Below are 11,134 nucleotides of genomic sequence, written 5' to 3' on the forward strand. Positions count from 1 at the left end.
TTTTTATTTCTTGTAGAGACAGGGTCTTGTCATGTTGCCCAGGCTGGTCTTGAACTCCTGGGTTCAAATGATCCTCCCACCTCGGCCTCCCAAACTGCTGGAATTACAGGTATGAGCCATATAATGCCTGGCCCTTATTTGGTTAGTATTAATTGGGCAACTTAAGATGTGAAGTTACTATTATAATGTCCATCTCAGGAACGGTAAACAGACACATATAAGGAATACTACAAAGAATATTTTCTGACAGCAGACCACAGTGCCATGTGTGTACCTATGCAACAATCTTACATGTTCTTCATATGTACCCAAAACCTAAAATGCAATTAAAAAAAAAGAATATTTCTGAGCTATATAACATCTTGATTATTACTACAAAGAATTCTCACTATAACTGACATTTTCACTAACTATGCAACAGACACTGAATGTGAACAGACATTTACAGAGGCAAAGCTAGGAACTTCATACACATCATGGTAGGACGCTAGAATTACTTAATTCAAAAACAGATTTGGATTCAAATTCTGGCCAGGCACAGTGGCTCATGCCTGTAATCTCAACACTTGGGAGGTCAAGGCTTGAGGGCAGGAGTTCAAGATCAGCCTGGGCAACATTGTGAGACCCTGCATGTACAAAAAAATTTAATTAGCCAGGTGGCACACGCCTATAGTCCTAGTTATCCAGGAGAACTGCTTGACCCCAGGAGTTTGAGGTTATGGTGAGCTATGATCTTGCCTCTATACTCATGCCTTAAACACAAAGCAAGACTCTGTCTAAACAAAAAAGCAAAAAAACCACCAAAACAAAAATCCTAACTGTTATCTTCCTAAATCAGTTCCTCTCTCCAAGCTTCTCTTTGCTCATCTGCAAAATGTTACTACTACCACTTATTTCAGAGTTGGTATGAGGATTAATAAGGTAGCACAATGTCTACCATAGAGTAAATGCCCCTATTACTTTCCTCTTTATTTTTTCATAATCCTTATAACGACCAATGTTGTAAGGATTAGTAACTATTTTACAGATGAAAAAGCTGAATCACAAGAAGGAGTAAGCCTAGATTTACATACTCAGTAACTGGCAGTAACCAGATCTGTTGTGCCCTTAAATGTGACATGGACGTGTTACCTCACTGGTTTTTACTCTGTCATACTATAAAGTTCAGCAATTTTGTTTGAATTATGCCCATTATGCTTTAAATTTTGATACAAGAACAAAGAATTTCAAAAAACCAGAATCACCCATAATTTCCACTCATAATTTTAGAGGACAAAGACCTGTAAATAGCCTACCTATCTTCAAATTCAGTAACAAAGGACATACTCCAGATCTCAAAATGAACTAGCCAAACTACTCATTACCAGCTCTCATTTACACAGAGAATGATTTCTAAATGCCTATCAATAAGAATGAGTGGGGAGCAAATGAACCAGACATTCCACAGAAGTAAAAACATGGATTAAAAAAGACATTTTCACAACACTCTTTCTTCCAAGGATTCTACAGATCTATTACTGCTATATGAGCCAGCCTTAAATACTGTGTGAGGAACTGGCCTGGACTCAGCCAGAAGCCTTGTGGAACTCAAATCATTTAATTTTATAGTACCTCCTCCCACTAAACAATGAGAGAACTGGACTTGAGTCATGAACCACAGAACTGAAGGCAACTTGAGCAATTAGTTCCACCCAATGCACCCTGACTGATCACCCAATTTCTGCTTTAACACCTGCGGTAACAGAGTTTAATTATCTTCTCTCCTCAAACATGTGACAGGGATTTAGTATTTTTAAGAATCTTGCCAAGGCATGGTAGCTCACACTATAATCCCAGCACTTCAGGAGGCCAAGGCAGGAGGATTGCTGTGGCCAGGAATTTGAGACTAGCCTGGGCAACATAGCAAAACTCTCATCTCTACAAAAAAATTTTTTTAATTAGCCAAGCAGCCCAGACATGGTGGCTCATGCATATAATCTCAGCACTTTGGGAGCCCGAGGCGGGTGGATCACCTGAGGTCAGGAGTTTTAGTCCAGCCTGGCCAACATAGTGAAACCCCATCTCTACTAAAAAATATATAAAAAATTAGCTAGGCGTGGTATCTGTAATCCAAGCTACTCAGGAGGCTGAGGCAGGAGAATTGCTTGAACCCGGAAGGCAGAGGTTGCAGTGAGCCAAGACTGCACCATTGCACTCCAGCCTGGGCAACAAGAGCAAATCTCTGTCTCAAAATAAATAAATAAATAAAATTAGCCAAGGGTTGTGGTGCATGCTGTTGTCCTAGCTATTCAGAATGCTCAGACAGGAGGATCACTTAAAACAAGGAGTTGGAGGTTGCAGTGGGCTATGATTCTACCATATGCTTCACGAGAGCTTAGAGGTGGAACTAGAACCCACACTAAAAATACCTAGAATGAGAAGGTATGTGGCTGAGTTTGAGGGACAAGGTTAATCTGCAGGGCATTTAAAAGGTACAGGATGGGCAGGACATGGTGGCTTGCACCTGTAAACCCAGCACTTTAGGAGGCCAAGGGCGGGCGATCACCTGAGATCAGGAGTTCAAGATCTGCCCGGCCAACATTCAGTGAAATCCTGTCTCTACTAAAAAATACAAAAATCAGCTGGGCATGGTGGTGCACATCTGTAATCCCAGCTACCTGTGAAGCTGAGGCAGGAGAATCGCTTGAACCTAGGAGGCAGAGGTTGCTGTGACCCAAGATTGCACCACTGCGCTCTAGCCTGGCTGAAAGAGCAAGACTCTGTGTCTCAAAAAATTAAAATTAAGATTAAGATTAAAAAATAGAAGGTGGGGCCGGGCGCAGTGGCTCACGCCTGTAATCCCGGCACTTTGGGAGGCCGAGGCGGGTGGATCACGAGGTCAAGAGATCAAGACCATCCTGGTCAACACGGTGAAACCCCGTCTCTATTAAAACTACAAAAAATCAGCTGGGCATGGTGGCGCATGCCTGTAATCCCAGCTACTCAGGAGGCTGAGGCAGGAGAATTGCCTGAACCCAGGAGGCGGAGGTTGCGGTGAGCCGAGATCGCGCCATTGCACTCCAGCCTGGGTAACAAGAGCGAAACTCCGTCTCCAAAAAAAAAAAAAATAGAAGGTACAGGCCTGTGAGGTGGCTGAATGACAGAGTGAGACTCTGTCTCTTTAAAAACAAAAGTAACAAAACAAAAAAACATCTGGGCAGTTTTTAAGTCAATAGAATCGTTTTTCTGTTGTACAAAATCAGAGATTTGAGGCTTCAACATTGGAGAAAGCCGAATCCATTTTTATTTCCTTTTCTTTTGAGGTAACAAATCTAACTACTTCTTAAAGTAGCAAAATGGAGTCACTTCCTAACAAAGAGGACTACGGCCTCTAAAGAGTTTATCTAAACTGATGGGGTTTCACACAACCTGTCCTTTCAATTCCTAAACTTCTATACTCAGGTTTAAAAGTTTCTTATAATTAGCTTTCCTTTTTTTTTTTTTTTTTTTTAAGAAAGAGTTTCACTCTGTTGCCCAGGCTGGAATGCAGTGGCACGACCTGGCTCACTGCAACCTCTGCCTCCTGGGTTCAAGCAATTCTCTGCCTCGGCCTCCCGAGGAACTGGGATTACAGGCGCCCACCACCACACCCACTTACTTTTTTTTTTTTGTATTGTTTCGTTGAGACTGGGTTTCACCATTTTGGCCAGGCTGGTCTTGAACTCCTGACCTCGTGATCCACCTGCCTTGGCCTCCCAAAGTGCTGGGATTAAAGCCTGAGCCACCATGTCCGGCCTCTTATAATTAACTTTCTTACTTTATTTACTTGAGATAGTGTCTCACCTGTTACCCATCCTGGAGCACAGTGGTGTGATCACAGCTTACTACAGCCTTAAGCTCCTGGGCTCAAGCAATCCTCCTGTCTCAGCCTCTTACATGGCTGGGATTACAGGCATGAGTCACAGCACCAGGCCTGTACCTTTAAAATGCCCTCCAGATTAACCTTGTCCCTCAAACTCAGCCACACACGTTCTCATTCTAGGTATGTTTATTATGGGTCCTAGTTCCACCTCTAAGCTCTTGTGAAGCACATGCACTTTTAAGTACTGCTTCTTGATAAACCATTCTGCAGACAGAGAGCCTAGTCAATTCAAAAATACTAAGGGGGAAGGGACACCCTTAACAGCAACTATGGACCTCCTTGGGTCATATTTTAACTGTGGAATTTACCTAAATAAACCCACTGGTTCACTCCACTTTGTAAAATAAAAATTATCTAGATGAAGGTACTTGAACTAGAAAAACTGATGGTGAAGCAGCAATGGTTAACATTTAAATGCCTCTTTCTGTATACTCTTATCATTCTATATTCACTCATCTGACTCCAAACTAATTCATCCAGTCAGTTGTATGCTACTGCCCTAAACCAATGACGATCCTAAGAACCATGATAATGACATGCATATAAAGCTGTCCCAAGGACTTCATATATTTTTAATTTAACCCTCACAGCAGCAATATGAAACAGGCCCCATTATTATCCCCATTTTACAGCTAGCGAATCACAGAGAAGATAAAGTAGCAAGGGTATCACAGTCACACAGGCCAAGTTCATACACATAGCCAGCAAGTAGAGCCAGGATTCCAATCTATGCAGTATGACTCGAGTATTGATGTTCTTAACTACATATGCTGTGTAATTGCTCATCTAACACTCTGATAAGTTACTGTTCTCATCAATATAAAAAAAAAAAAAGACTCCACTTTCACTATACACATAGATTTCAAATATTTTTCCTTATGTCAACGCTGGCCTAAATTACTTAAAACATTTCATGTAGGCCAGGCGCGGTGGCTCACGCCTGTAATCCCAGCACTGTGGGAGGCCGAGGCGGGCAGATCATGAGGTCAAGAGATTGAGACCATCCTGGCCAACATGGTGAAACCCCGTCTCTACTAAAAATACAAAAATTAGCCGGGCATGGTGGCATGCACCTGTAGTCCCAGCTACTTGGCAGGCTGAGGCAGAAGAGTTGCTTGAACCCGGGAGGCAGAGGTTGCAGTGAGCAGAGATTGTACCACTGCACTCCAGCCGGGTGCCCGGCAACGGAGCAAGACTCTGCCTTAAAAAAAAAAACAAACAAAAAAAAAACCATTTCGTATAAATCTAATTCAGTGTCTACCTCCACATATTAGCCTACATGTGGAAGGCACATAGTAAACACACAATAAATATTTATAAATATCTGATAAAGTAATTAAATCTTTCCCATCCCCTCATTCCTCCAAAGGTAATCTTTCCTACTTATTCTAAGTCCTTCCCTCCCCCTACTTCAGCACTTTGTACCTTCTTCCAACATTTTCTACTTTACCCACTGTGGTGGCCAGCCTCCAAGATGGGCCCCAACGACTCTCACCTCCTGCCACTTACATTCTTGTGTAGTACCTTCCCACAATGTGCGGCCAACAGAATACTGGAGAAATGATGGTATGTGACTTCTGAAGCTAGGTCATAAAAGGCAATGCAGCAGCTCGGTCTTTTGGATTACATGCTCTGAGGTAGGTTGGCTGCCATGCCATGAAGGCATCCATGGAGAGAGGCCCAGATGGAGAGGAACCCAGCTCCCACCAACAGCCTGCACCAACCTGCCAGCCATATGAGAAGCCACCTTGGAAAAGGATCCACCAGCCTCACTCAAGCCTTCAGATTACTGCTACCTCAGCTGACATATTACTGCATTTAAAAATTTTTTTTTTGAGACAGAGTCTCGCTCTGTGGCCCAGGCTGGAATGCAGTGGCACAATCTCAGCTCACTACAACCTCCACCTCCCCGGTTCAAGCAATTCTTACAGCTCAGCCCTCTCAGTAGCTGGGATTACAGGCATGTGCTACCAATCACAGCTAATTTTTTTTTTAGATGGAGTCTCTGTTGTCCAGGCTGGAATGCAGTAATGTGATACTGGTTCACTGCAACGTCTGTCTCCCAGGCTCAAGCAATTCTCGTGCTTCGGCCTCCTGAGTAGCTGCGACTACAGGCGTGAGTCACCATGTCTGGCTAATTTTTGTATTTTTAGTAGAGACGGGTTTCACCATGTTGGCCACCCTGATCTCGATCTCCTGATCTCAAATGATCCACCTGCCTCAGCCTCCCAAAATGCTGAGATTACACATGTGAGCCACTGCACCCAGCCATTATTGGAATTTTTTGAGAGATCTGAGTTTGAATCATTCAGCCAAGCTGATTCCAAATTCTTGACTCACAGAAACTGTGAAAAATAAGAAATGTTAATTGTCTCAAACACTAATTTTCAACGTAATCTGTTACACAGCAAGACAGCTAGCGCACCCGCTCTTTACAACTGTAAGTTCCTTGAGAGCGGAGACTATTTCCTCGATTCTCAAAACTCTATTAAGGCCTTAGACATAAACAGTGCCCATATTTGCTGAATTGTGTCAGTGGGTCATTCTCTTTGTTCAATGTTCCCTTTCTTCCAAAATGTATTCATTTATTAAAAAACTACTCCCCAAGCTTATACCATTTCATCCATAACCCATCCATGTTTTCTCTATTCTCTTTCAAAGATCTGAAATATAACCTCCTGACCAAAGTTTTTTCTCAGTAGATGAAAATGTTCCTTATGTTTATTAATTCCAACTATCAGCCCTAGCATTTATATAAATATCTATACAGACACAAGAACATGGAGTAAACATATATTTGTTCATCTTATATTCAAGAACTAAATTCCTGAGCACCTGCTATGTGCCAAGAACTGCTCTAGAAGCTGGGAAGAAAAACAAATATCTTCACCCTTGAGGAGCCTGCTAGTGTATGAGCTTGCTATAGTGTTTTCCCTAAACATAATACAACAATTTTTGTTAATATGACTTAAAAATTCTAATTTCCTCTTTGTAAATTAAATGGCCATACATCCACAAATTCTTTTTTAAATACACTTATATAAGTAAGCTGCTCTCAAAGAAAGTTTATACCTCTTTAACAAAGTTAGTAAAGTGCTTCATATACAATCTGTATATATCAATGTACTCCATTTTTACTAAATGTTTCCACAGGCCATACTTTTCAGGAAATGCCACCAAATTTATAGGTATAAAATATATACTATTTAATAAAGATAAGCTTTATTATATCACCTTAGTGATTCTAAATCAAGTATGAAACATTTATTTCACAAAGTAATTTGTAATAGTGAAATGATAATAATATAGGTAGAACTTTCTTTTTTTTTTTTTTTATTTTTTTTATTTTTGAGATGGAGTTTTGCTCTTGTTGCCCACACTGGAGTGCGATGGCACAATCTCAGCTCGCCACAACCTCTGCCTCCCGGGTTCAAGCGATTCTCCTGCCTCAGCTTCCTGAGTAGCTGGGATTACACGCATGTGCCACCACACCTGGCTAATTTTGTGGGGTTTTTTTTTTTTTAGTAGAGATGAGATATGTCCATGTTGGTCAGGGTGGTCTCAAACTTCCAACCTCTGGTGATCTGCCCACCTTGACCTCCCAAAGTACTGGGATTATAGGCATGGGCCACTGCCCCTGGCCAATGGGTAAAACTTTTTAACCTCTCTTACATTTAAACCTACAAAAAAGCATGTTAAAAGGAAAAGAGCATACCGTATTTTTAAGTCAGAGATTCAAGTCCTGGTTCTGTTAACTCTGTATCCCTAAATGAGTTATTTAACTAGTTGCAGCCTGTTTCCCTATCCCTAAGCAACAGAATAAAAGCCTATCTTTTGTGTAGTGGGCATCAGGAACGTTAGTTTCCTTCTCCCTCCCTGGGGATTATAACTGGTATATTAGAAGGTTCATCAGGACTTTTTTTTTTTCTTTGAGACACGGTCTCACTGCAAGTCCAGGTTGGAGTGCAGTGCAAACATAACTTACTGCTACCTCAAACTCCTGGGCTCAAGGGATCCTCCCACCTCAATCTCCTGAGTAGCTGGGACTACAGGTGCACATCACCATGCGCGCTAATTCTTTAATTTTTTGGTGGAGAGAAGCTATCACTACGTTGCCTAACTGGTCTCAATTTGAACTCCTGGCCTCAAGTGATCTTCCTGCCTTGGCCTCCCAAAGTGCTCAGATTGATTACAGGTGTGAGCCACTGTGCCCAGCCTATCAGGAAACCTTTCTAAGCTGTGACTTGTCTTTGGAATGGCCTTCCTCTCCTTCATCTGAGTTAACATTCAGCCCAAATGCCATCTTCTTTGAAGCCTTCCCATACATCCACAGGAAAAGCTCCCTTGACTCTCCCGTTAAAATCTGGATTTGTGCTTAACAGTTTATTTCGGTACGTTACAATCTGTCATTTTTTTGCCTCTCCCACTAGACTGTGAGCGCCTCATGCGCAGGGACCATATCTCACTACCTTGATAGCCCCAGCCCTTGGAAAAACACCTGGCACAATACAAACGTGGAACAAAAAGCGTGCCGAATGAATAAATGAAGTCATCCCTTAAGTAGTACTTGTAATTACTACCAGGTAGACCCAAACTTTATGGTTTTGCTCTTTACAGGCTGAGATCCTATTTCACACTTTTTCAAATCACTCCCTGATAGCATCTGGCAGAGTACTAAGGACATGAAAAGTCTCCAGTAAATACTTTGGGTGATGGGATACACATTACTCTTCCACTTCTCTCGATTTGACTCTAAATTACTTATTCTAGTGGATGTGACTTTTGAAAGCGTTCTTAAAAAGGGGCTCTTCTTAACAGTTATTGGCCAAAAACTGAAACAAACACTAGAGCTAGACTAGAGATATTTTTTTTCTTTGCAGGTGTTTTTAAATAATGCAGTAATTGATTGCTTCTTTATGAATCATTCAATAAGAAACAGTAACATATAGCCCTTGGATTCGCTATGAAATATGCAAACAACATTAGGCAAAACTTAGTTTAATAACTTCCAGCCAAAGGTTCCCCACCCTGCAGTCATGGGGCTGTGGGCCAGCTGGCTGCACCACCTCACCCCGGGGAGATGCCTGCTTTCCAACAGTAAAACTGCGTAAGTGACATGTGGAGTTTTGGGAGTGGTCTTCTGAAGTAAAACCTGTTAAGTTTAACTTCTTATTGACAATAAGTCTTATGTTACAGGCTTTGGCTTCATGTAGAAAAGACCCTGTAAAGATCTCAAAAACTTGCAACTCGGGGACATTCCAGACGTCTTATGAGTTTAAAACCATATAAAAATATATGAAGCAGGGGTAATTCCATTATTACATTTAAGTGATGTATTCCACATTCCTGCATATACACACACTTCATGCCAAACAGAGGCTGGCAAGCAGTTAACCGTTCAACTGCCCTTTCGTTATGCTGCATAACGGAGACAACAGAGAGAAATCTTAACAAAGCCAAGCTGGGCTAGGGCTTAATGCACACTGGCAAACCAGTCATTCTCAACATCCCAAAAGCAAACATTTCTTGTACCCATACTGGCGCCAAACACTGTGTCCAACGTTTCACGTGAATTATTTCATTTCACACTTACAACAAACAGCCATATGCGACTGGTGGTATTAACGTTCTCAATTTTTCAGACGAGGACACCAAGGCACAAGATTACACAGCTAGCAAGTGGCAGGTTTGGGAGTCACTTAAAAGGTCCAGCCCTGGGCACTATGGAGTATCAAAGGTACCCGAGGTGAGGAGGGTGGGCTGCAATCAGCGTGCTGGCAGACAGACGCTTTCTTAGAGCGTAAAGTTCTTGGCCACCAAGTTTCAGATCTGCAGAGCCCTGTACACCTGGCTGCAATTAGATTGTTACAGCTGAGCCTCCCTGCCTGGGAATCCCCAGGAATGCACTTGGATCCTGAAGGTGTGCACGAGACCCCAGAGAAAGCGGCCGATACCCCATCCCTGCAATCAAAACACACCCCGGGAGCAGCGAGGGCCAGGACCTCCGTGCCTCCCCGCCCAGTGCACCGCGGCCCCGCCAGTCGGTGCACAGGTGCACTGCTCGCCCGCCCGCCCGCCCGGGTCCCGGTCCCGGTCCCGGTCCCAGCCCCGACACAATGACCGCGGTTCAGCGACTCGGGTCCCAAGGGCAGGAACAGAAGGCCGGCGGGAAGAGGGCCGGGGACAAGAGGGCCGCCCCGCCGGACCCCCGGAGGGCGCTCACAGCGGGGTCGCGGGGAGAAAGGATGCTCCGGGCGGGGCGGGGCCGCGGTGGGGGAGGGGTTCCCAGCCTGGACTCTCACTCACCGCCTCTCGCTGCTCCCGGCCGGGCTCCGCGGTTCGCCCCACTCCGGCTCTAGCCGTCCGCGTCCCCTCCAGAGGCTCAGCGTCTACCCAGGGCGCACGGAGCTGAGAAGTCGCCGCCAGCGGAGGGCGAGTGGCCAGCAGCAACCGAGACGGTGGGGAGGATGGGACCGTCGCTCCCGCTGCCGAGGCCACCACAGACGCTGCTGCCGCCGGCTCCTCTCAGCCGCGGAAGCTGCGGGCCCGCCCACCACGCCCGCCTCCCGTCCTGAAGACTGCCCACTGGAGAAGTGACGGCGGCGCTAGCCAATCAGAGGCCTGATCGGGGTCGTGATCGGCGGACTAAGGGGCGGGCGGAGAAGGAAGCTGCACGAAGAAGGCGCAGACGGCGGCGTGACTTCCTGTGAGTGACTGCACGGCGCAGCCAATGGGCAGCGGGAAGATGACCTCATCGCTGAGGAAAGTCTGGAACTGGCTGAGCAGCGACGAGGAGGTCGGCGACGAGCCGGGGCGGAGCGCTGGGTCTTAAAGAGGCCGCAGCCCACTGGTCACCCTGTGAAGGGAAGGGCGGTGGACCCTGCCGGACCTTGCCAAGTTGCCAAGGGATCCATGCTCAGCCGCGGGCAATTACTCCATTAATCCCAGACCCCATCCTGATTCTTCTCCGGTGCTGAAGGGTCTCCGCCTGGGACTCCGAAGTCGATCATTTCACATTCACGCTTCCCAAAAGGAGACACAATAAATTGCGCTCTGGCCTGGAGCCCTGAATTCCTGTTACAGTCCCGCCCCGCCGAGGCCCGTCACCTTGTTTCCCTGAGTCAATTTCCCCAACGGTGAAAGGAAAGACACTGACACCTGCCTGCTCCTCCCTACCTGCCAAGGCCGTGGTGATCAGCAGCAGCGAAAGTGCTCTGGGCTTGGAAGAGGAAA

The 11,134-nt window shown here is 45.0% G+C and overlaps 1 protein-coding gene across 4 annotated transcripts in view; it reads right to left on the reverse strand.

Moving 5' to 3' along the window:
* The window catches only part of MRTFA (myocardin related transcription factor A), a 207,747-nt gene extending 197,279 nt beyond the window's left edge, over nucleotides 1-10,468 (reverse strand). For 2 of the 4 annotated variants that reach the window (XM_032267167.1, XM_032267166.1), the window contains exon 1: nucleotides 10,208-10,466. The gene's annotated coding sequence lies outside the window, so the exon portion shown is untranslated. Of the gene's footprint in view, nucleotides 1-10,207 lie in introns of all 4 variants that reach the window. The other 2 variants (XM_032267170.1, XM_032267171.1) reach the window with 2 other exon arrangements.
* Nucleotides 10,469-11,134: the final 666 nt, after the last annotated feature.

The sequence above is a fragment of the Sapajus apella genome, unplaced genomic scaffold (genome assembly GCF_009761245.1).
Source record: "Sapajus apella isolate SASKATOON/1434 unplaced genomic scaffold, GSC_monkey_1.0 scaffold166, whole genome shotgun sequence".
Lineage (NCBI taxonomy): Eukaryota > Metazoa > Chordata > Mammalia > Primates > Cebidae > Sapajus > Sapajus apella.